Source organism: Tympanuchus pallidicinctus, unplaced genomic scaffold (genome assembly GCF_026119805.1).
Source record: "Tympanuchus pallidicinctus isolate F22 unplaced genomic scaffold, pur_lepc_1.0 scaffold3, whole genome shotgun sequence".
In the NCBI taxonomy this organism is placed as follows: Eukaryota; Metazoa; Chordata; class Aves; order Galliformes; family Phasianidae; genus Tympanuchus; species Tympanuchus pallidicinctus.
Window position 1 is genome coordinate 31,013,323 of NW_026294747.1, and position 25,689 is coordinate 31,039,011.

At 34.5% G+C, this 25,689-nt stretch overlaps 1 long non-coding RNA gene across 1 annotated transcript in view; it reads left to right on the forward strand.

Annotated features, from left to right (window-relative positions):
* LOC128085919 (uncharacterized) overlaps positions 1-22,193 on the forward strand; it is a 29,195-nt gene extending 7,002 nt beyond the window's left edge. The window contains exons 2-3 of the long non-coding RNA XR_008209161.1: positions 13,028-13,082; positions 21,340-22,193. This is a non-coding gene — a long non-coding RNA (uncharacterized LOC128085919). The remainder of the gene's footprint in view (positions 1-13,027; positions 13,083-21,339) is intronic.
* The last annotated feature ends 3,496 nt before the right edge of the window (positions 22,194-25,689 follow it).

The following is a 25,689-nucleotide window of genomic DNA, read 5'->3' on the forward strand; positions in this document are numbered from 1 at the left end:
GTAATATGATATCGTTCAGACCCTTCAGAAGGCCTTTGCTGTATCACAGCTCCAGATAAATCTGTATTACAGTACATAAATATGAGTAGTTTTGAGATGTCTTAAGGATACAAAAATATTCATGGAAGGAAAATAAATATTCACAGTGAGGTTTTATTTGTTCCTGATACAAGCATTAGCTATGATTGGGTCAAAGAGTACAGTATATCTGAACGTGAACCAAAGTTATTGCATGTTTTGTATATTAAGTATTAGTTATATAGCAAAGTGTGTTTTTTTCCAAATGTTGATTCACTAAGAATTTTTTCTTGCGCTTTAATTATTGCTAATGTTTAATAAACCAGTAGCAAGTTCTTTGCAAAGACAGCAGAATTATGGCTTGTAGATGTTGTTCTAGAGGTCACTGACTATAGTGGTGGAACTATAACTATGGAAAGCTAGAATTAAATTTGCTTCTAATTGCTGCCTTCTTAAACAATTAATTGACATGCCGCAATATCTAATGCTGACAATAGGATAGCCATCTCATTGGAGAATGGACTGGGGCATTGGTCTTGGGCTGGGAGGACTGTGAATCCTGTAACATGCTTAAGTTTTTTACTGAGAAGAATCCTCGAAGGAAGTATATTGTTCTTCTGATGTGAGATCTCCTTGTGAATCTATGCTCAGCAGTTACTTTGCAGAATAGGTGGTCTCAGCTTGATTCTGCACATTCTAGTAGGAATCATAGAATAACTTGGATTGAAAGTAACTTCAGTGATCATCAGATTCTAACTCCTGTGCTGCAGGTAGGGTTGTCAACTGGTAGGTCAAGTATTAGATCAGTTTGCCCAGGGGCCCTGTCCTATCAAGCCTTGAACACCTCCAGGGATAGGGTATCCACGGGCAGTGTGCTCCAGAACTTCACCATACTCTAAGTGAAAAGATTCTCCTGACATCTGGTCTAAATCTCACATCTTTTAGATTAAAACCATTGCCCCTTGTACTAATACTATCTACCTATGTAAAAGTTTATTTCCTTCCTGCTCATGATCTCCCTATAAATATTGGAAGGTGATGATGAGGTTTTCTCATACCCTTCTCTTCTCCAGACTGAAAAAGCCCAGCTCCTTCACTGTAGGATAGAAGAATTCTATTTTGAAATTACTTGTTGTTTTTTTTTTTTTCCCCCTCTTATTTTCAAAGAGAGTTTCAACAGCACAAAACATTTTCAAAGAATTTGAGAGTGAACTTTGAAAAGGGCACTTTTGGTAGAAACAACAGATCTTATAACAAATTGAGCATTAGGAACAGTTCTCTAATTCTCAGTAAAAATTCAGAAGTTTTGCTAGTTCCTGGTCATATGTCGAAGCTGCTACAACTGTCCAGAAGGACTTGATATGAATGAACTGTAACAGTTCCTTCTGTGAACCCTCCGTCAGACATCTTCAGTAAATGAAATATGATCATTCTAATAGAGGTCTGGGAATCTGGAGAGCAGTGGTTTATAAACTAATATAGTAAAGCATTAGGTTAGGGGAAAAAAATTAAGTAATAACATAATTTTGCTTAATAAAATTACCAGCAGATAACCATCCTTTCTATTGTTTTTTGCTTTGGTCTGTTTTTTTAATCTCCTCACTCTCTGATTCCAAATACCTTGTCTTTTGGCCTAGTTGCTAATGTGTGCTTCAGTTCTTTCTTATTGAACATCAAAAAGTGCAAAAAAATGAAACTTGGAGTCCTGGAGAGCAATTATGAAAACTGAGATATTGATGCTACTCTTGACCAAAACCAGAAATCATCTACAAATTATCCTAGCACCCCTGAAATTAATTTGCATACAGTTTTAAGAGACATTCTCAACTTTACCTTAAATGTCTTATCATTCTTATGCTTTTGTACTATTGATTAAATCTGTTTCCTTAACATTTTATAGGCTTAATATGAATATGCTTTAAAGAGTATCCAAAATCTACTTTACTTTAACATGTGGTTTTCATATTTTCTTTCTGTGATTTCCAACCCATCTCTGTGTTGTTTTTTTTTTTTCCCGGTGAATACTGTGCCAAAGCATTTATGGAAACCATTATGGGCATTTGGCAGGAAACCATGTGATTTTAAAGAACTGTTGTCAGAGATTAGATAGCCATGAAACGCAGGTAACTTTTATTGTCTCGGATATAAATTTCTTTCTTTGATACTTCAGTTCTTGCACATCCCTATCTCAAATGTTTATACAATATCATCTGAGATTACAGTTTCTGTTTACGTTCAAGCTGCCACTCAAATATGATTTCACAGAACAGTAATTAGCTGTGTTACCCAATTAGAAAAGAGGGAAATATCTTGTTGGCACTCACAGTAAGTAATACTTTACAGGCAGCTTGAGTGTAACTTCAATTCTGAGTTTTTTTTGTTGGGGTGGGGAGAGGGGAAATGACTAAACATTGTACTGGACAGATACTAGGAGGTTGTTGGGTTTTTTTTGGGTTTGCAAAGCTAGGAAAATAAGAGAGTACTTATTGCCATTTATTTTATGTATCTTGAAAGCACAAATTTATCCTTAGCATTGTTAGAAACACTCAAAATCCTACATTTCAAGTTAGGCAAGGATTTTAGTGACAGCAGCAAAGTTTATTCGTTATTGCAATAACGGGCGCACGCCCCCTATTGACAAGGGAGAAATTGCGCGCTGGTCATCAAAATTCATTCATATAACCTAAACCTGACGCAGGTAATGCTCTCCTGGTGCTCGCTCATTGGTTGAGCATCTCAGGCTCACAGTCTCTCTGCTGCTGTTGCTATGATACGTTTTCATATAAGGCCCCTTACCAACCTGCTGTTTCTTGGTGTATTATATCCACAGAGATAGGAGGGCAATAATTCCAAGAACAAGTACCTTCATTCTGTCTTGCTCTAGGCTCTCCCTCGGCCCTGAATATTTATCTTATCTTGTACCTGGCTCAATCCTACCCTGGTCAGAGCACCCCAAATCTTAACTTTTTAATCTGTTCAGCAACTTTTCTTAGTGGAAGAAAAACAGCTATTTTGCAAGAGGGTTATAAGTTTAAATGCCTATACTACGTAAAGGAAATACTGAAAGCTACTGCAAAAAAAAAAACAATCTGCCTCTCACAAACTGTATTGTCACTCTTGCTGTTCTGTGACTTTGCAGTAGTGGAGAACTGTCCCCATACTGGTCTTGGAAAAAAAAAAAAAGTAGTTTGTGAAATGTCAATTAATATGGTAAATTCTGCATTAACGTAAAGTGTATGCATCATAAACATGATCCACTTTCTTTCATCTGAAACTTTTCTGAAACATAAGATTACTGCTATTTAATTTGTGAATAAAATAATTTGTAACTTTAAGTACAGCTGTAAGAGAGTTGGATATGCATTTACCAGAAAATTCTCAGGAAGGCTTAACTGGGTTATCTAAGCATGCAAATCTAGACCTCACTTCTTCGCTTCCCTGCAGGACTTGAAAGCAGAGTGGTCTTATTGCTAGAACACTACAAAAATGTTTTCACATAGAACTGTAAAGCTCTTTACGTAATATGCTTTACATTCACACCTTTCGACTATTTTTGTTTAATTTTCCCAGCTTCCTCAGGATGATGTGCTCCATGTTCATGCATATCTGCATGAAGTGTAAGTCTGCTGTTTTGTCAGTGTGCTTTGACAAACCATGAAGAGAAAAAGCTTCTTAAATAGAAATTTTAAAGATTCTTTTTAAAAAGTTCATAACAGGAATTCAAACCTAATTTCATATTTTGATTTTTTTCTTATAACTTTTTGTTATTGCAAATATATTTACTCCTTGTCATATTTATCACTTGGAGCAAAATCACATATATCTTTCAAATGAAAGGCTACTGTATTTTACTTATTGCATGGACAATGCACTATTAATTCAAATGCATTCCATTTGATGTGAAAAGGGATTTGCACTGAAGGGCAAACATCACCTCCTCATGCTTCCAGACTGCATTACAATCTTATCCCTCTCATTATACATTTACAGGTGACAAAAAGAAGTCCATATAAAAAAACTGATTTAAATTTCATACATTTTGAGTTACCAAGTACTTGGTTAGATAAGCATGAACTGCAAAAGAAATCCTTTTGGAACATTAATATGTAAGAAGCTATGAAAATAACATGAACAGGAGTTTCTGTATTACCTTCTCTGTATTCTTTGCTGTTAGGTGAGTTTTAAACTAAAGCACGTATCATTAAAATTACTTTTAAAGTTTTCTGGTAATGCATATTAGTAAATATAACAATTACATCACTTCTTGATTGGAAAAAATTGCATAAGACAGTGATGACTTAGTGTCCATCAGCTGTGAACTTACCATACATTTGAAAATTACTCATCCTGGGGTATGTTTTCAAAAGCAGTGTGAATGGTCTCAATTATTCATTAATGGAATATCTATGATATCTATATCTATTTATGCTTTAGAAAATTGTTTTCTAATTGTCTATCATAAAAATCTGCTTTATTTCCTTATAGGCTTATTCACAAATAAAAAAAGAAACATAAATTTAAGTACTTCCCAGTGAGAGAAAATTTTCCTTCCCTTTCTCAGTCTTTGCAGTCAATTTTGCAACAATATTTTCAATTTGCTAATTAGCATTAATATTTCTTCATGTGAAAAGTAGCTTAAAAATAAGGACTTTTTCCTTGTCAGAGATAATATTGGGGGGGGTTTTGTGGGGCGGGGAGGGGGGGAAGACATACAATACATTTTAAATCAAGTATTATTTATATAGGGCTGTCCTTTTTAAAAGTTGTGCGGTAACATGATATATCTATATAAAAATAATATTCTGTAATTTTAGATGAAATATCTATGAAAGATGATGCACATATAAACATCTTACAGTATTAATCTCCAACCAACAAACAAAAACCAAAGAAGTTTAATCCAATATTATTACTTATAACAAGAAAAATATGAGGAAAATATGTACAACATTGTGGAAAAAAATGATGGAGAGAAGTGAAAAATAGTCCAGTGAGTCTTCAAACCTCTGATCCTGTGGATATGGCCTTATCCTTTCAGCATGCAGTTGTGTGCAGATACAGTTCTGGTTTTGGTAAGATCTTAGAGGAGGAAAAGGCAGTATGGTCATGCTATGCATTCTGTAGTTTGTCCTTCCCCCTACAGTAACTCTAAGAAGGATTTTAAGCAGTTTTGATGTAATGAAAGAGATCTGAGAGATAGTTCAGAGAGTTCCATGGAAAAAAATGTATGTATCTGAGCGCTTACATCTGGGATGTAAGACTAGTCCACAGAAAACACTCTTCATTGGCTGGGATGATCATGGCCCAGGTTATCATACTGGAAATATGATACGAGACAGACATGGAGAAATAATTATGACTTGCCCTAACAGTGAAACAACACTGAAGTAATTTTTTTCCTTTCTATTAATTCTCATCAGGAAGAAGAAAAATATTTAACCAACACAGGGGAAACTTGTAGGTGCAAATAGCCTGTTGCACAGCCGCAGGCAGCACTTAGCACTTAGGTTTTGACTTGCAAACCTTAGCTTGAACTAGAGTTTACTGCTCTTAATAAGAACTGACAAGGTGTGTTGTTTTACTGTTATACAAACCAACAACATTTTAAAAAGTCTTGAGCCTCATCCAAAAAGTGAATATTAGATTAAAAAATGGGCAATTAGTTTGTACACAGGGAAGCTGCATCTATTTTATATGATGTTTTCTTTATTCACTCTGGCCTAATCAAAACACACTACTAAGCTGATTAAAAGCAGGAAGAAAAAGTATGAGATGGTCTTGATGAGTGAAATTTTCAGTTGTCTTTGAATCATATAGCCTGGTTAAAAGAATTGCAGAACCACAGAACTGCAGGAGCTGGAAGAGACCTCTAGAGAGTTCTTGTCCTACCCTCCTGCCAAAGCAGACTCCCTAGACCAGGTTGCACAGATAGGAGTACAGGTGGGTCTTGAAGAAGAGAAGAAGATTCCGTGATCTCCCTGGGCAGCCTGTTCCAGTGCTCCATCACCCTTACTGTGAAGAATTTCTTACATAAATTTGTGCAGAACTTCCTATGCTTGAGAATGGAGAACAGTATTTTAAATAACCCTCATTGTTTCACAAATGAACTCATTGCTGGTTTAGTTTTATTGCATGTTTCTTCATTTGGGTAACAATGAGGTCATATCTTACTTTCAAAAATATTTAATTTCTTTAGATTGCAGTCACTGTAGTTAACTGTAATGGAAACTACTGTATGATTTTGATCTTTTCAAATGAAAACTTAGCAATATCATGATAATTGAATGATTAATACTTGGAAACATAGAATTAATATGGCCTAGCTGTATCTAGGTGGATAGGTGCAAAGAAATATTGATATGAAAATGGGTGGATAAGGGTATGGATTTGAAAATGTAAATAGATGAGATGGGGGAGAGTAAAACCTTAATAGGTATTGGGTGCCTAAATGTTGGGCTAAATAGCTAAGTCCCAGAGTTCGCATTAGTGACAAAGACAGCCACTGTGCTGGAGTCCAGTTGGATAGTATCTGGATACTAATCAAACCAATTCAAACTGTTCAAGGAATTTTGTCTACAAAACAGTAGCTGCTATTCTAACATTGCCGTGAGTGACTTCATAGCACTTGGTCTGACAGAACAAGATATCAATTACTTGGCTGGCCTTGTTGCAACCTAAGTCTTGCTGGCACTCAAATGGAAAAAGATTCATTGCTTACCTGTTCATGCTTGGCTAGGGAAAACAGCTACAATATATCTCTAGGCTCTGAGACAAAGGTAAGTGAGGAAGGCTCTCATGGTTATTGAATGGACATGGCAGATAGCCTTATTGGGCAAGCTATGATTGGAGGCAGTATAAAAAGGCAGATCAAGACTAAACAGGCTATGTTGTCTGCATGTTTTGAAAGTGTAGATAGCCTGCAGGAAATGTTTGCTCCTGAGGATAGCTGGTGCTCTTGGCTTTACGTATGCCAGGTATGCTATACTGCATTTCCTGTGTAGCATATCTCTACAAAGAGACAAAGTCAAGAATGTAATTATTGATAATGTTCAAGATATGGTTATTGAAGTATGAAGGTAATGGTGATGTTGAGTGTAAATACCTGATTAATTTTCTAATGTGTAATTTTATCATAAACCATGTTTATGTCATACAGCAAATATGGAATGGAAAAGCAATGGATAAGGGGGAGAGTTAAGAAAATTGATTTTTCTGTCCCTGTCCCATACTTTCTCTCCCACATCTACTATTACCTTTTGACTCCCTATCTGCTGCTGAGGTATTCTCAATTTTCTCCACGCCACTGTCCTGTCCTGCAAAGGCATGGGGATGTGTTAAGGCATGAAGCTCACCAATGTGCTTTCCAATGGACAATCAGAGTGCAGAAATGTTAATGAAGTACATCATCAAACCCATATGTTTTGATCTGTTGTAGTTTTTCAATAGGACCACAGAAGGAGGTCTGAAAACTTTGAATGTTGCATTGGGTTACAGCATATTGTTTTGCTTTAATTTGATGTAGCTGTTGTAGTGGGGAATGTTTTTCATTTGAATGTGATTTCCTCAGTGTAGTCTCTTTCTGATAGGAATATATACCAAGACAGCTGTGAACTGATGGATCAAATCAGGATTAACGGATTTTTTTTACTACTTATTTTATCTGTAAATCTAGAACTAGAAACATTTTCAGTTTCTCCTCAAAGACAATGCTTCTTCCAGTTTAGTTAATAAATCCACATTCGCCTTCATGAAAACTTCATTCTAATCATTGTAAGATTATTATCATTATTTTTAGGAAATGTCATTAAGATTAGTGAAGTATTGCAAGAGAAGATAAAAGGGACAGTGTGGAGCATGACAGTGAATGCTTGAAAAAAAATAAAAAAACCTCTGATATATACTTTTTCTGGGCAAAAGGGAATGTGATTTGGTAAAACTAACATGAGAAGTAAAAAAAAAAAAAAAATTATCTTTAACAAAAATTATTATACATGTAACAAATGGCATAGTAAAACGTGGACACTACTACACTTTGTCAAATTTCTGCAGACTATTGAGTTCCTGCAACCAAGTGAATACTTTCCAATATATGCTTTTCTTCATGTGGTCTAACAGAGCATAGCTTGATAGTAGGTTTAGAAAACAAACTAAAAGAAACCATACCACAACAACTAAACTATCTAAAAAAGCATGTTTCTGAGAAGGTGGCAGCAGTAAGAAATTGTACATGGGTATGTACTCTACCTTCAGATGCACATCTTAGAGCATATTAAAAACATCGGAACTTGGGCAGAGGGAACTCTTCTCAACCAAAATACAACAGATTGAACAGGAAGGCACTTTTTAGCTGTGCAAGGTTCTTGTAAATAGCCCATGCTGTGCTAATAAAACCATTGTGACTGGATGCTTTTGCAGTGGAAGCTGACAGATGAAGCAGAGTTAAGTACTTCTTCAGACAAGTTACCACAGTAAATCATTAAAGTGTGCAAACAATCATCCTTCATCAGCCTGTGATTTTTTTTAATAGCAATTGCAAATCGAAAACAATGTAAACAAACAAATCGACAACTGATGAACATTCCTTCCACTGCTCACTGTAAATAGATCTACAACTTTAGAAGAACACTTTATCCAACACATTGTCAACTCATTGTAAACACATCTACAAGACATAAACAACTCATTACCCAGTATGTTGTCACCTCGTTGCAATTAAAGTTGAATGCTAACTGTACTGAATTTCACTGAACTGAATCAATTCGGAAGCCTCTATGAAAATGTCTAACCATATTAGTTCAATAAGTTTCAGGACTTTTAAGACTATCTTTTCAAGGTATTGGGAATTTATCTTGCATTTTTTAATGTGAAAATTGTCAGAAATCACATTACTTTTTCCAACTCACAGCTAAGCTGATTCAGTTAGATTTCCCACTTACATGTAACAGTTTCTATGGAAATTTTTGAGATGAGAAAAGGATTCCTCAGGAGGCTCTAAAACTTATGGATTTCCTTGGAATTTATATACTTGAACTTCATCTGACAATTCTTATTTTCTGATGCCACTTAAATTTCTAAAGCATGGAAAGTACTAATTTGAATAAGTTCTATTGAAAAATCTATTTACCTTGGGAAAAAAAAGGTAGTGAAAATAGCATTCTAAAGTGTTTCCTTAGCTTATATTTTTTTGTGAATTTTAAAAAATTTACTCTGTAAAATCCTATTTCTTCTTCTATCTATGGTAGCAGTATTTAAATATTTTTATCCAGATGATATACTATAACTATCCAGAGAGATAATTTCAATTACTAAGTTTAAGATATTAAAGGTAACTTTCATGCATGCTGGCTGTAAATCTGAGTTTCTTCTGTTAACTTCTGAATTTAACATCAAATTACGTATATATTAGTTTACTGTTTAGGGCACAGTTTACGAGAACAGGATGTTCTCAAAAATTGGTTTTTGTAAACTTTTCTGCTAGACTTTGTACCCAAATCTGTTTCTTCACAAGGAATCTGTAAATTGTTTTGGGAAAAGGATTGTCCGAGTCTTCCATGTTTACAGTATTCTTAGTACACAAAGCCATAGCAATCTTTAGGGTTCCAGTGCTACAACTAAGAATGAATGTATGTAGTGGGCAGTCCATTCTATAAAAATGTGTTGTTATAATCTTATTTTTGAGGTCAAACTTCTCTGCTGAACTTCTCGATTCAATTTAAAAACACTTCTTTTATATGATGGAATGTAGTATTAAGACTGGAGATGCTGGCTTATAACTATAGCAGGATTACGAGCTTAATCATCTCCTCACAAAAATGATTTTTAAAAATATTAGTTTGCAGAATGTATGTTAGTGTTTTATGTTAGACTGTTCAAGATCTGTTTTGTGTGTTGCTCTCACATGTCACTTTGGCATCCAAATAGCCTGCAATACATAAATTGTTTTACAAGTGCAAAAGATCATAAGCAAATTAAACTGCTCTGGTTGATAAGCAGAAAATGCACTCCACATATAGAATATGATACTTTGCAATCTTTTCTCAATAACATTTTAGAAGTTGTGCAATTTTCAGTCGCCTTTGGAGCAAATCCAATCCATTGCCATTGTGTCCAGGAAAAACTGATGAAAATTTAGTTGTTTTACTTGTTCCTAAGTGCAGTAGGAATTATAGAATGGTTGAGATTATTGATTACAACTTGTGTGGTCAAAGGAAGACTTATTCTCTATGTTTATTATGGATTACTCACTGTTCAGCAAAGGAAACATTGAAACAGTTTGCTTAAGGATCTGATGTGTTCTCCAACACTTCATGCCTGTTTAAAAGATGTAATTTAACTCAACCAGCAATTATGACATGGATGAAGGAATTCCTTAATCATTTTTTGGAGGAGATAAGTTGTTAATTGTGTCCTGATTGATTGTAGTTCAGATTAGTCTTAACAATATCAAGAAACTTAAGAGTTTAATGTATCTAAAAATTCATGAAATACAGGGGGGGGAAATGTGGAGTTGTTTTACTCAGGTTGAACTCAATCCGAAACTGCCTTTTGCTATTTTCTTTCAACATATATTTACTGAATAGCTTTTTACTTATTAATAGGTTTACTTCTGTATCACTGTTTGTGGGTCTTCTGTACCAGTGGAAATTATTCTCACCAGAATATCATAACCTGTCCTCTGTGTTGTTCATTTTAAACTAGCTTGACAAAAGAGAGAAAGGACACTAGAACTTTATGTCTTTCCACATACAAAAGGCTTAATTCATTCAGAAAACAGAACTTCATATTCCTCTCAGAAAGGAGACTCTTATGACTCATTTTTTTCCTCAGTGGAGCTGAGTAACCCACTAGAAGGAAATTATCATTTTAAAATACGCCATTCTCTATGTTTGTGCTTTTACTTGATCAACTCTGTAAACTATACAGATAAAAAAAATATGTATATTTGAAGATTGCTTCAGGAGAATTTGGCAAATTTAAGATAAACATTATTCAACTCCTAAAATATTTATATACCTACTCCAAACCCATATCAATAGAAAATTACTCTTTAAGTTCAGAAGACTGTTGATCAAGCGCCTAATATTTATGAAATTTTCATTGTAACTTTAAGCATTTCTTATTCTAGCTTAAAATGTTGCTAAGATTTTGAATTAAGTGCAGTACTTTCCATTGAAGACAGAGTTAATATTTTTGACACAGGATTATTCTCAACAATTTTAAGAAAAATGTCCTCTTATTAAGATATCCAGCTCCTTTACAAATCATATTTTATTGTTAAGTATTTCCTTTTCTATCAATGCAGGAAATCTACAGCAAATCCAAAAACCTTTAGAATAAGTGATCTCTATTTTCCTTAATATGTGTTCAAATTGTCACTGTTTTGTCAGACAAAACATTTCTCTGTAGACTTGATTACATCAGAGATACTGATTTATTTTGTATACATTGTCTGAATTCTATGTTTGAATCTCACAATTCTGAGGTGTCACCAATTTTTAGCAGATACCTTTTTACCACTCACCTATATGGACAGGAAGACAAGTGTATATGCATATTTTTCTACTTTTCTAGATATTTCAGCTATTTAATTCACTTATACATTATGTAGAAAAAATATATTGACAATTTCACAAAGAACTAAGCTTACTCGATATTGTGTCAACAGATGTAAAGCTCTTGATGGCAAAATAAATCTCCAGTGGTAGCAGTGAATGCCTTACTGAGGTGGATTCTCGATACCAGTAATACTGTGCAGCCTTGGTGTCAAGACTGAATTCTTCTGTAAAGATTTTCAAAATAAGTGTTAGATTTGATGCACAAAATTCTGTATGTTATATGATATTGTTTTAAATGAAAAATTACAGTATGAAAGAAAGAATACAACTTCTCATTAATATTTCTGACAATAAACAATTTTTGCTTTGCCATGTACATGCAGCAGTACTAAGTATTTGTTGATCAAGAAGGCAGTGCAAGGTAGTTGGAAGTTGGATGTCCCCTAGTGACTCCATGATCTTTATTTTCATCTGAAGTAAGCATTGTGCCCACATGTTCAAGTTTTTAAGTTATAATCTCTTTTGATCTAATTATTACTCAACAGGTTAGACCCTGCCACAGAGAAGTCCCTGCTACATAAATGACTATTAATAGAAAATAAAAATAGTCCAGCTGTGCCAGACAGATTTTTAACATGCTTTAACACTGGAAAAAAATACATGACAGCTGTGCATGGGCAGTCTCTCTCACTGTAAATGAGAGAAAGAAATGAGGTGAATTTTCCACTACCTCAAACTTCATCTTCCCAGGAAATGTTTGCTTCCTTCATTCTTACTAAAATTTCAGTGTTTTGCCTCCCCTCCCAACTTTTTTTAAATTCATATTATCTATGTCTGATTTCTTGCTGGTTTGAAAGATAAGCAGTTTGTTGATAGGAAGGAGGAAGGGAGGGAAGGAAAGTTCACCAGATTTTAAGATGTTTTACACATTCTTACCATGAAGTTGGTTTTCTTGTCTCTCTCGTATAAGCTCATATTCATCTCTCATAGTCTCATAATTATCCTTGAAGAGATGTGACTAATTTTTACCCAATTTTTATTACAAGTATCCCTAATAGTCACCAGAAGACTGAGAATTCTATCAGCTTTTAGCTTTTGTCTGCAATGTCCTCTTGAGCATGTATTTGGCATTGTTTACTTCTAAATTCTTATCTTCCTTCATCATCAGTATAATAATTGAGTAAAGAATCTAAAATGGACCTCCTTTGGGAAATGATTGCATTTATATATATTTATCTGAGCTAAAAATTTGTATTGTCTTAATTTAAAGCTGAAGTAAGTAATTACGGTATACATCAGTGCATTGTTTTGGCCAGTGGATGTGAGGGCAACTCTGACAGTAATGCCTCTTATTTTGTTATGTTGATTCACAACAGCAGAGACAGATGTTGGTGGCATTGCAGTAGAAGTGGAACCTTTCCACTAATATCCTGTTATGTTTTGTTACCTTGCAGCAAAGGGGCAGTCTGGCAAATTGGTACCTGATGTGGAAGTGTGCACAGAGCAGAGGTATGTCACTGAATTCCTCAATGTAGAAACAATTCAACTAATTGACTTTCATTGATGCTTGCTGAATGCTTATGGAGACCAAACAGTGGATGTTGGCGGTGGGGTGGTGGATGGTGAGTTTCAGCTGGGGTGACAGGGACAGTGGGCCACCTCTGTTGGTGCAAATCTTTACAAGTGCAGCATGCGTTCTTGTTTATCACTGCCGAAAATACATAGCTAATAGTGGGGACTAATGATGGTTAACAAGTGGGGTTTTTTTTTTAAGCTGAGAATTTGCTCTATCAAATGTTGTTATTGAGTTCTTTGTACCTGTTGTATTTCCACAGAAATAAATGGCATTACTTTTGTAGCAACCTACTTTTGTGTCAACTCATATATTCGTTTTATTCCCCTCCTCCCCCCCCCCCCAAAAAAAAAAAAAAAGCTACATAAGCTTTCTGTCTATTTCAAGCTGACCAAGTCTTTGGCTTTTGAAGTATGCTGAGTGAAATATTCTCTCACTGAAATCATTGCCTTAAATCAGAGTTCAAATTTGAATTTCATTTTTTAACGTTAAGAGGTTTTATGCAATCTAAATAATGTCAAAATACTGAGGCATCTTTTTCAAATTCTGCATTAGGATATGTGTTTTATTTGCTTGCCACAGTATGTGGATGTTATATACAGCTGACATAATTCATGTATGATGAGATGACTTTTTCAGTTTGTAGGAACTGGAAGAGATATACAGGTCAATAGATTTGGAGACAGAATTCAGGGGAGAGAATTAGCCAAATGCTCAGGGCAGGCAGTGGAGAGCAAGTAGGTACAGGGAGTGTGTGCCTGCTATTTAAGGGAGCACCTATCTGACTATTCATTTTATCTGTTTGTGAAGGGCTGTAAACTAATAAGTTGTCACTGAAAGGTTATCTCCAGTACACTTTAACTGATGTAGCTAAATGACAAAAAGTGATTTCCACGTTACTTGATAACAGTGAATTAAATTCGGTACAGTAGTATTCTTTGTTCCTGTCTGAGGTTTCAAGATAAAAAGAAACAGACATTGAGCTTTGAAATTTCAGTTCAGGCAACTGAAACAAAGAAAATTGCAACATTATGTGCAATAGCTAAACCTCTTTTTATATGTTGCTGTATTAAATATAAAACATTGCCATTTCCTTTGTATAGGAAATTCAGTAGGATCTGAAAATGGGGTCAACCAAGTGCTATGACTCCTACTATAAAATGTGAGTGGTGCTAATATTCCTTTTTCAACTCTCATGTGACTACAAATAACAAAACAGATAAAATATAGCTTTCATAAAACTCGAGGTTTGGTAGAGAATTAGCATGAGAGTTGTGCAGGCAACTTGAAAATGGAAGGCTGGCCAAGAGCTCAGATTTATGCTATGAAATTTAAATAGTTTTCTCATGAGGTTTTCTTGAAAATATGAGTGCGTGTGGTCACGTTGGTTTACTGGCATATATTCCTGGAGTTATTTTCAAAGTGAACGAGGGAAGAGAAGGAGAAAGGGACCTGATCCTTTAAAAGACATTTAACTATGTGAGCATTAGGAAAGCATATAGAAATGCACATTATAAACAGCACAAAATGGGAATTTTAAATATTCATGTTTATCCAAATTTGAGTTAGGGAATATTTCTGAAAAACATTGGGCACGTGGTCAAAACAGGGTTGAAAATTTTTTCAGATGGACTGTTTTTAGTGTTACAGATTTTATCTGCATGTATTTAAGTTGTGATGCACCAACGCTAGAGAATGCTAAGGATCAAATTTTCAATTCAAATGTGAGTTATCAAAGATTTTTTTTTTTGCTTGTCTAGCTGAGCTTCGCACGGAATTCAAACACAGGTATTTAAGTAGTCAAACTGTGTTTTTCCTGGTATATCCAGTACAATTTTAGCAACTCAGAAATAAGAGATCACAGACCAAAATGAAGGAGGAAGCTTATAAGCAATACAAGCCTATAAGCAATTCAAGCAGAATTTAATTACACAAGGGGTAGCTGAATTATGGAACACATCGCTGAAGGCAGCAATAGATGCACAAATTATAAATCAGTTCAAGAAAGAGCTCAGAGAACGGAAATCAAAAAGTAAAACAAATCAGCCCTTTTAAAAACATCCTAGGGTTAAATGGGGCAGCCCACAGTGGACTCAGCAGTCAAGCCCTTTTCCTTTAAATGTTCCAGTGTTTCCAAAGGAAGAAACTAAATAGTCCTTCCATTGATTTCCATAATGGCTGTGGTTCAGTACCAGAAATACATTAGTGTATTTTTGTTCCTTACCTGTGCTTACAGAATTTTGTTGCATTTCCTTACATTTCAAAACTTAATTTACATTCCTACTGTTTTACATGACTCAGGCAGTGTAAAACAGCCATGAATTAAGTGCAAATATTATTATGCTCCCTTTACACTAGCGAAGTGATGTATAGAGTCCTTAGGGAATGTGTGAATCATGCCTGGTGTGTGTGGAAACAGACACAAACTCTGTTTAATTATATTTAATGAGCACATTTCTAGTTAATGCTTTTTGATATCACTTTAAGACTCACTTTTATTTCTTTTCCTTAAAGTAGACTGACAGAACTGAATCCAGTGCTTTCAGTATATTAATATTTTGTTAACCTTATATACATTAAAAACGATGGTTTATTCCTACGTATATAGAAAGGTCACTATTAATAGATAGCCCTCTAATTTTTCTCATCTATAATATTTAAAGTCATAAGAATATTAAATGTAGAAAGAGTCAAGTGAACAAACATTTCTCAGGATGATTGCAGTTGTGTCATTTTGAAATCAAAACTAAGAAGTTCAAGATTGATTACAAAATTGGTCTAGTACTGCACCATATCCTTCACATGATTGCAGTGTTGATCTTCAGGCTGATTAAAAAGAAAGAAAGAAATGAAACTCACTATGCATCTGAAAAAAATTTTCTGAGAAACTGCCTAATTTGAACATACACTTAAAATAGCTTCATGAAAAAGGGTGAAAAATCAGGTACACATTTTTCTGCAGATATATTCATGTATTTCTGAATGTTGGCTGTAGGAGAGATTGTGGTTGAAGCCAGCAATGGCTGGTACTTTGGGCCTCAGTATTGTTTCATTATTTGAATGTCATTGTGGAAATAAGCCTCTGTGAGTGGTGGTTATGTTGTTGCCTAATGTCCCTTGATATAAGCAGTCTAATGCCTGAAGTTGTGAAACAGAATCAGGTACTTAAAAATTAAAACCTTTTTTTATTTTTCCAATGATTTTTAGATACTTTCATAAAGATTTAAGATGCTGGCTCTACAATGATTGGAATATTCATTATATGTTCAGTAACCTTGTACTGTTCATATGAGATGTTATTATCATCAGAACTGAATCCCTATAATTCCTGTATCATTCAGAAACTGAGGTGAAAAGTGTTTCTGCAAGCCAGACATTTAATTCTGTTCCTATATAGATTATGTCCATACAAATGTTTACAATATAAATAAAGTCAATGAAGTAAAAAATATCTTTAGGATCAGTTCTTTAAAAATGAGATGCACTGTCATAGAAAGTATCAAACTGTGGAAGTTAAATTTAATTGTCTTGGTTTTCATAGTTTGAAAATATATTTATGAATCTTTGATATGTAGGTTTTTTTACTGAAAAAAATATAGGAATCTTATTTGTTCATTGGCTCCAAAATGGAAACTGCTTGATTGAAACAAGCAAAATCATAATAGATCATAATTGGTATTAAAGTTAAAATGGAATTCTAAAACAGATGTGCATGACAGCCGTGCTTTATGCCTATGAATTTATGTATTTATTCTCATCAGAGAGAAAGAATTAAGAAAAACCCAGAAGAATAATAAAAGTGAAGAAACTGCTGCTTTGTCCCTATATGAGGAACAGCATTACTTTTAGATTTATGCATGGGAGACAAAGAAATCTATGAGCTCCTGCCTGTATCTTCCCTCCCAGCACTTATGGGTTTTTTTGTTTTGTTTTAAAGTAATTGCTTTAACATTATTTTACAGAAACACTTGTTCATTCTCTGCTATTGATTTATACCTTCTCACTTTCCTTATCCTTGTCAAAACTTCATGCATGCCACCTAAGCACAGGAACAGAAACCAGCCTTGTCTTGTTTTGACTGCCACTACCCTGTGATCTTAAATGGTCCCTCAACCCTTTTGCCAATAATTATTGATGGGATCCACAGGCACTCTGATCCCACTCTTGAGGGATATAAACCAATGGTAAGTTGGAAAGGGATAGAAACGGGGAGTCTGCCCCAGGGAAGAGCTGGTTAGGAAATATCAGAAACACTGGAGCCATTGACAATATGTCAAAAATTTCAATTCCTTCATTGCTTCTCTGGATAGTACTGAGCTAACCAGCACCATTCATCTACCCCAAAAGCAGAAACAGGTATGTGTGTACAATACATACATATGTCTACCTCCATGTACGCACACAGAAGCAGTAGTCTGCAAGTCTGAAACTAAGTGATGCTGATTAAAACATGTACAGCAAAAGTTCTTGGATAAATTAACAGTGCAATTACATTACATGACACTGCCACAAGATGAATGAGGAAAACTTGGCTGGTATTATGTTCGGTTTTCAAATTGCAATTTATTTGAGGGTTCTAATGGATGCCTTATTAAAACATCTCAGTATTGGTCAGGTTTCAGCATATGTCAGAGTTTCCCATGATTGATGACACCCTCTGCTGCTTCCTTTGCACATTTGTGGGGAATTTAAGCAAAGAGGGAATGAACAGAGCCTGAGATTCATATTGATCGTGTGAAGGTGCACTGCCTGAGAGCACAGTCTAATAACATTCTCTTAGCTGGACTGCCTCACATGAAGACACTTATTACAAGAACTAAAATGTTATATTGCCCAAGATAAAAGAACGCTGAACTAAAAAAAAAGTAAGCAATGGACAAGATAGAGAAGGAAAGAAAAAGAGAAGAAATACAGGACTTTAAACGATAAAGTGTTACTATTTCTTAAAAACATACTTCAGTCAATTACTGTGATTTTTTTCTTGTAATCAATTTCATTTAGATTATATCCTGTAATTACATTGGTAGCAATGAGCACGGAGATCAGAGCTAGACACGATTAGAGTTTTGAACATCTGAACAGATAGCTTGATATTAATCATTTGGTCATCCAATGTCTTTCTTCATCACTTTAAGTACTATATACTGTAGTTAATCGATCTGACTGTCACCCATTTGATAGGTGAAAAGCACTTGCACCTAACCAACATAAATCTTAAAGAATCTTTTATGCTTCTATAGGGCAAGATTTTGATACACTGGGATTAGATCCTCATAATGTAAGAAACATTTCCTCTTGTGCTGTGAGATTTGTAAGCTAAATGATTGAAAAACAGGAAATTTCCCTGATCTCAAACTGCAAACACTGCTTGCTTTTACCTCCCAAAACACTTGTTTAAAGAAATTCATGTAAGCACTTTTTCATATCAGCAATATTTGGTTAACTGATCCATTTTTTTCATTGTAGTCAAGCTGAAGGTAAAATTAGACAATAAGTTACAGATGTGGTAGAGCGGGTTAAACATTAGAGTGCAATTCTTTCAGATGCTGAGTACCTGCCAGTATCGCTACTTCTGTTACATTCCGTTCACTTTGGCTTTCTTTTGTCCTACAGGAAGCGCTCTGCATCATCCATCATTGCATCTTTAGCGCATCCAAAATACTTCCCAAATATCTGTGCATGGGTCTTGGTGAAGTACTGTCTTATCTCTTCCATCACAGCTTCTGACTGTTTGCAACTCTGATACCATTCCAGCTTCAATTCCAAGCCTAAAAGATCATTTGTTTGACCTGCCTTGCTCATCGTTATCAGAGCTGCTAATTATATTATTCTATTTGCACCCTGGCCTGCATGGTATAAAGCTACACTATAAAAGTGTAGCTTGATTATATCAGAATCATTTGGCTTCATAGGCTCAGCAAAGTACAGCACTCCCACTCACACAGCTATGGTAGCAAGCAAGAAGCAGTAAAGAAGTGGGGGGAGGGAGGGTAAAAGCTTTAAGAATAATAGGAATAAAAATGCCAGTGCAGTTGAGGAACTCTACAAATTCTCACAGGTTAGAGATAGGCAGATTTTGTATGAGCCTTTCTGAGTGATTATGTAATCAAAACAATTTTTAAAAAATAGTAGCAATAATCATTTAAAAAGTATCAAAACTTGTGCTGACTAGAGGACTCAGAAGTTGTTATATCTCTAGGAGTTTTAAGATCTCTAAGTCTCCAGTCATCATGAAAAAATGACTAGGACAACTTAGAAACCTTGGTCAGAGTATTAGGTCTTGATCTGAACTTAAATAACTTGCTATGCTTTTGCTGTTCTGTGTTCAACATTCTCGTGTCTTTCTGCCACAGACTCACATTTTCCTTTTTTTTTTTTTTTATAGTTCTCATTTACTGAGCACCTTAAACAGGTCAAATCACTACTTATATTTTTGTAAGTTTAGTTTAAGTATAAACCTATTCTTCAGCATTTCCCAAATTTGTCCATCCTTCATTAGTCCATCCTTCAGAGTATTGGTGTCAGAGGAATTGCTGTATCGTCCTGCCTTTCTTTCTCGGTTTTACTCTTAGTCCTTTACTTTCTAAATATAGCTAACCAACTTCTAAAAGGAAAAAAGCTAAGTTCAAACTTTTCAAGTTTGAATAGTTTTCCCACAGAAGTTTCGGAGTCTCCTTCTTTGGAGACAGTCAAGACCTGTATGGGTGCCTACCTGTTTGACATGTTGTAAGGGAACCTGCTTCAGCAGGGAGGGAGATTGGACTTGATCTCTAGAGGTCCCTTCAAACCTCTGTGATTCAGTGATAGTTCCTACTATTTTTTCATGCTTCAGAGCTGATGGTTGTTTTATTGGAGAAATGCCAAAATGGCTGTTTCCTGTTGTAGATGTTGTGTAGCGTAGAAAAAAAATGGTTTCTGAAGCAGAAGCATTCATATGATTAAATCAGAAAAAACATACCCTTGTGATGAGCCTCCTATGACCATTTTAGATTAGCATGTGCGTCATGTGAACAAGCCACGCATTGGTGACCTAAACAACCTCATTGTCATCTCCAGAATAATTCCATATTTTGAAGTATTGGTTTCAAATATTTTGGGGATATTTTAATTCAATTTCCACTGTACTAAAGTAAATGAAGCAAAGTAGAATTTCAATGTTAATAAACATTGACTTTCTCATTCATAAGTATTGAAAATCTATTATTAAGCTTACCTTAGAAGATTAGAAGATGTAGCCCCAATAACTTCAGTTCTGGCAAGTTGCATTGCTCTCAGTTTCTTGATTAAAAGCAGTAATGATGTATACTATAGATAATATAAATAAACAGATACTTTCTGGCAGTTTAGTGCACAAATGCAGCCTCCTAACCCTAAGCATCAAAAGGTCAAAAGCTGAAAAACCTAGTCCATTAACCTTTGTAAATGGTTATGATATAAAAAACTGACTCTCAATATCCTAGGGTTGTGATCCTAGTGCAATAACCATCAGTAATAAAGAATTATGACTATAGTACATTATCCATCTATAAAATGGCCATTTATGACACTAGCATATTTGCTATACAGGAATGGACAACCTGTTTCTAAAATCATTATGCACTTTCAATTATGGGGTCAGGATGTAAACTGAGAAAAGTTTTAAAACAGATCACAGAAGTAATTTTTGTACATTTAACAAAACAGAAGAAAAACCTGTAGGCTAATTCAGCTCAGTAGAAAATAACAGTTTAGAAGATTTTCTATTGTGACATAGAAATTTCAGATATAATTAGATATCACCTCATTACTGGAGATCTTAGGACAGGCAGAAGACTGTCAAGATGCAGAGGGACTCTTTTAAGATAACAGTCAGCTGATTTATGCTTGAAGCATCTTTCCCTTACAGAAGCAACTTTTCCCTTAGCAGAAATAGCGACAAGCATATAGCAACCTGGATTTTAATGCTGTAAGAACCTTTTTAATTACAAAATATCTCTTTTTAATAAAGTAATGTGGAAGGTATGCTAATTTAAGAAATGTGATAAGTAATTGTGATACAGTTTGTTAGACCATTAAAAATAAGTCAGAACTGGTCAAAAGTACATAAATTTTTTGCTGCATTATATGTATGTGTGTTCAAATACATGTAGAGGGCTAGAAGATACTTTTCATTCACATTACATCTGATTAAATTTCTGTGATGTTTTTCTGCAGAAACGGAGTCCGGTGAGTTATTTGATCAATCACTAAAACTTTGATGATACATCAGCTTGGAAGACCTGCAAAAAATCCAACCCACTCTCCCTTTTAGAGAGCAGCTGGTCTTACTAATTAAAATGGAAAAACTCCATCCATCTTCATTTGCAGACAAGTCACCCAGAGAGAGACAGAACTCTGTTGTAGTTTCACAGGACAACTGAAAAGGACAGAGAAGAATTGGAAATGATCCGTTATTTTAATTTTGACAACAGATACAGAGAAAGTTCTTATTTGTAATTAGATGTGAGAGGTTATCAAAGCTAAAAGCAAGTAGCATATCAATTTTGTTTCCTCTTTTTTTTTCATCTACGTGTAATGAATAATATATCCAACTATGGAGTCAATGACTTACTTGCAGGAATGGAATTAACTATCCCTGCATATTCTTGCCATTCTGTTTCACTCTGAAAAAATAAAGATATTCTCAGGCATGTATGATGCAGATTTTAAAAGCCATTGTTTATTGAAGTTTTTTCCAGAAGTTCTCCATTTTTTTTTTCTGTAGTTTCTTGTGATAATAATAAACTCTCTGTAAATAAACTTTCTGTAAATTTTTCTGCTTCTCTTCCACCAATAATCTTTTAAATTGTTTTCTCCATCTATGAAACCAAAGAAACATGGAGTACTAAGCATACTGCCTGACTAGACTGAGCATGGTACTGGGACTCAGAGGAATAGCATCTACTCATAAAACAGTTAAGATGAAAATTATCTACAGCACTTATTTGTATAATGTTGCCTGCAAAGAGCAGAGAAGTGTAAGAGAGGGGCCCCCTGGTAGTACTCTGGAGATAGCAATACACTGATACCACACAGGCCAAAAATAAGCTGCAATTGAGTTTAAAGACTTTCTTTTCTGAAAACTGTGTGTATATAGGGTAGCACAATTAGCAGCTACTTGTATCTCTTCCATGTCTTTACTCATTGTAGTCCCTGAAGGCAGAGGTCAATGGAATGTGCATCCTCTTATGGCAGTGGAGGCCATCAGATCTCTGTTTTCCTGTCTTTTGTTCTATCTCTGCTGCACAAGCAACAGGACTGATCACACTAAAAGATTAAAACACAGTTAAAGAAGCTGAACGCGTTTTGATGCTTTAAACAAAAAGCTAAAATTCAAATTGTTTCTCTAATTGCTGAAAGTGTATAATTTTATTAGCACCGTTGGATCAAATTTTGAAAATAAATTACAATTATTTAGAGTTAACTGCATTAAAAGAACAGAAACATTCAAATATGAAATGCAGCCAAATAGGAAAGCTATATGATCTCTCAATTCCAGAATGTACATATATTTCAGCAAAGCAATTACTGTAATTATAAACTCATACAATATTACTAAGATTTATGATTAATGACTTAGGCTCTAATTTGGCAAGGACAAAGCTTCACTGACATTTCTTCGGATATTTGCTATATTTTTGACATTTTCTTAGTTCTTTACAAACCATGTCTAAAATCATGGTATATTTCACAGAAATATTAATAATATATTTACCAATTAAGCGAGGTCTGCTTTGCTCAAATCAGATGCACTTTATATATTTTAATCTGTCAATAATGCTAGAAATAATAAGTAAAAATGATAACAAAAACATATTCCCATAAAACATTTTACTATAATAAATAAATAAAATAGGTTGATTCTTTTTTTTTTTTTTTAATTAATGAACACTGACTTTCATTTATGAGGAGGTACTGTCAGGTCTTTGATTACTTTGTATAACGTGTCTGACAGAGCATTTTGTTCCCTCTAGAGCTGTACAAAACTGGGATAAAAATCTGCTTTGTAAAATTATAGGAATTTGATATCTGACTAAGCAGGAATATGTATTAAAACACACTTGCTCATAGGTGCTTGTGCAATATTCAAGATTCTTCTTTTTCACAAAATCTAGCTATAAAATAATCCTTAGATAAAATGCTAGAATCCTTCTCAGTGGAAAACTGCTGTAAAGCAACATGGAAGACATACTCTTGAAACCTGGTATATCCCTAATAAACTCTTTTCTTATCTCTCACCTTGTAGCAGTTGAATGTTGTACTTTGTATTTTATTTTATTTGGATGTACCAAGAGTATGTTGCGTTTTTATGTGTCTCTTTATTTTATTGATCCTCTCCACACTCTTAAAAATAATGGGCTTTTAGAAACCCGGTGCTACTAAAATTTATCTTTCTCACTTTCTTGCTCATTCCTTTTTAAAACAAATACATTTAGGGGATGATCTTTTACATGATGAGACATGATCAAGCAATTAATAAAACAGACAAAAAAAACCCCATCACCCTAGACTTGTCTATTAGAGTTTATTAGAAAAAGGGCACATACACAGTTATATGCTGCTTGTTGTCCCTCTGCTACTAGACTAGTAACTATTTTTCTGAAATCTTTGTTGATGCAATGCTGTGTGATAGGCATGTATGTCCTCCTCATGCTGCTGAATTAAAATTCACCTTTCAGTGAATAAGATAAATTGCCCATTTAACCAAAGCTGGATTCATCCTCTTATTGGGGCAGGGGAGGGGGAGGAAGAAGGGGGAATGCTGAAGGGCCGAAGGTGGAAAAAGCTAGGGGCAGAGTGCCAGCTAGGCTGCAGTATTCAGTTACATGTGGAATGATTTGTAATTCTGAGTAATCACTTAGGACAAGCCCTTGCACCATTTTATCTATACATGACTCTAGGCCAAAGTCAATACTCATAGTAAAATAATGAGATGAATCTAACTGAGCCCTTTTATTAATGCTCCAAGGAGCAAATCTGATGCTTGAGCTTCTCCCACGGAAAGTATCCACTTCTTCCTAAAAATGAGCAAGTGGGTCATGATGCCCAGTAGTAACCAGGGTTCTTGTCTCAAAAAAACAAACAAACAAACAAACAAACAAACAAACAAACAAACATGGACCAAACCCAAAATAATAATAATAATAATAAAAAACAACAGGGAAAAATCTGCTTTCTTATCTGTGCACCATATCATGCTTTGCCCAGCTGCAAGTGGAGACATATGAATTTTGCATTACCTGTAGGCTCATTAGAGAAATCTATCCCTCTCCTAATAGTTTTTCCTGACTTGGTGAGAAGAAAAAAAATCATACAAAGAAAGTACAATAAAAGAGAAGGAAAAAAAAAAAAGAAAGATGGTCTGTTTGAGATACATGTTTGTATTCTTTCCAATGCCGACACTATGAAACAAATTAGCTATACTAGGAAGTCCCTGGAAGTGGAGAGGAACACTCACTTGTTGTCACCGTGGTTATTTTATAGCAGGAAGCTTTTCATACTGCGACAATTAGCCTATTTATTTACAACACCATAATATTTTTGTCCTTATTTCTTTTGTGTCCGTTCATGATGTGAAATTGTACTCCATCAGTGATCTTTCACCATAGAATATCCAGTCTCTTACCTACTGCCATATAACATGTGACTCTCCCATTCTGCTACAGTTTTCTGTGTAGTTTTCAGTGTTCTGTGAGTGATATCTCTCTAGTTATACAGTAGCAAGCATTGGAATATCCCACACTCAATATATATTAGCCCATGTGAAATGATATGTGATTTTATCCATAAATGTAACGAGTACACAAATTTTCCCACCATTATATTGTATAAATTCAGAGGTTTTATTTAGAATACAGAATTTTAGTCCCTTTAAACATTCATTTTTTGAAGTGGCCATAAAAGAATTAGTGAGATAATTTCCTCTGAATTTTTATTGGGTACTTCTGAGAACCTTGCCTGTTTTTAAGAACAAGAAGTATTGCAACACCAGACAAAATGCTTACATCTCCAGATGCAGATTTGCAGATTTGCTTTTCAGATACAAATATAAAATGACTGAAGCAGCCCAACACCCCTTCTTCACAAATTCAGATTAATTTAAAGCTATTAAAAATATTTTAAGTATCAGCATAAAAACAAAAGTCTGATTTCTCACAGCATGCAGACAATTTCAAGCATGTGTATAACACATTGAATGATAATAGGCTTTAGTTTCTACTTCCCTTTCCTATAATATCATAAACTAAAAATTTAAAACACAGTTCTGTAGATTTTCTGTGAAATTGATATAATCTGTGATGATTTCTTTCTGTTGATCCCTGAGGAAGTTCATTTATTGGAAGGATGACTAGACTATTTTCTTTCAAAAAAATCTCTTTATAATTTTAACTTATTCTCAAAAGCACGTTGCTTTGAACAACTAAAAAAAATCATAATGTATTATTTTCTGAAGGAAAAAAAACTATTATTTTCATCACTGTAAAATTTCATTTATGTATCATTTTATCTTCATTTCATTTCAAA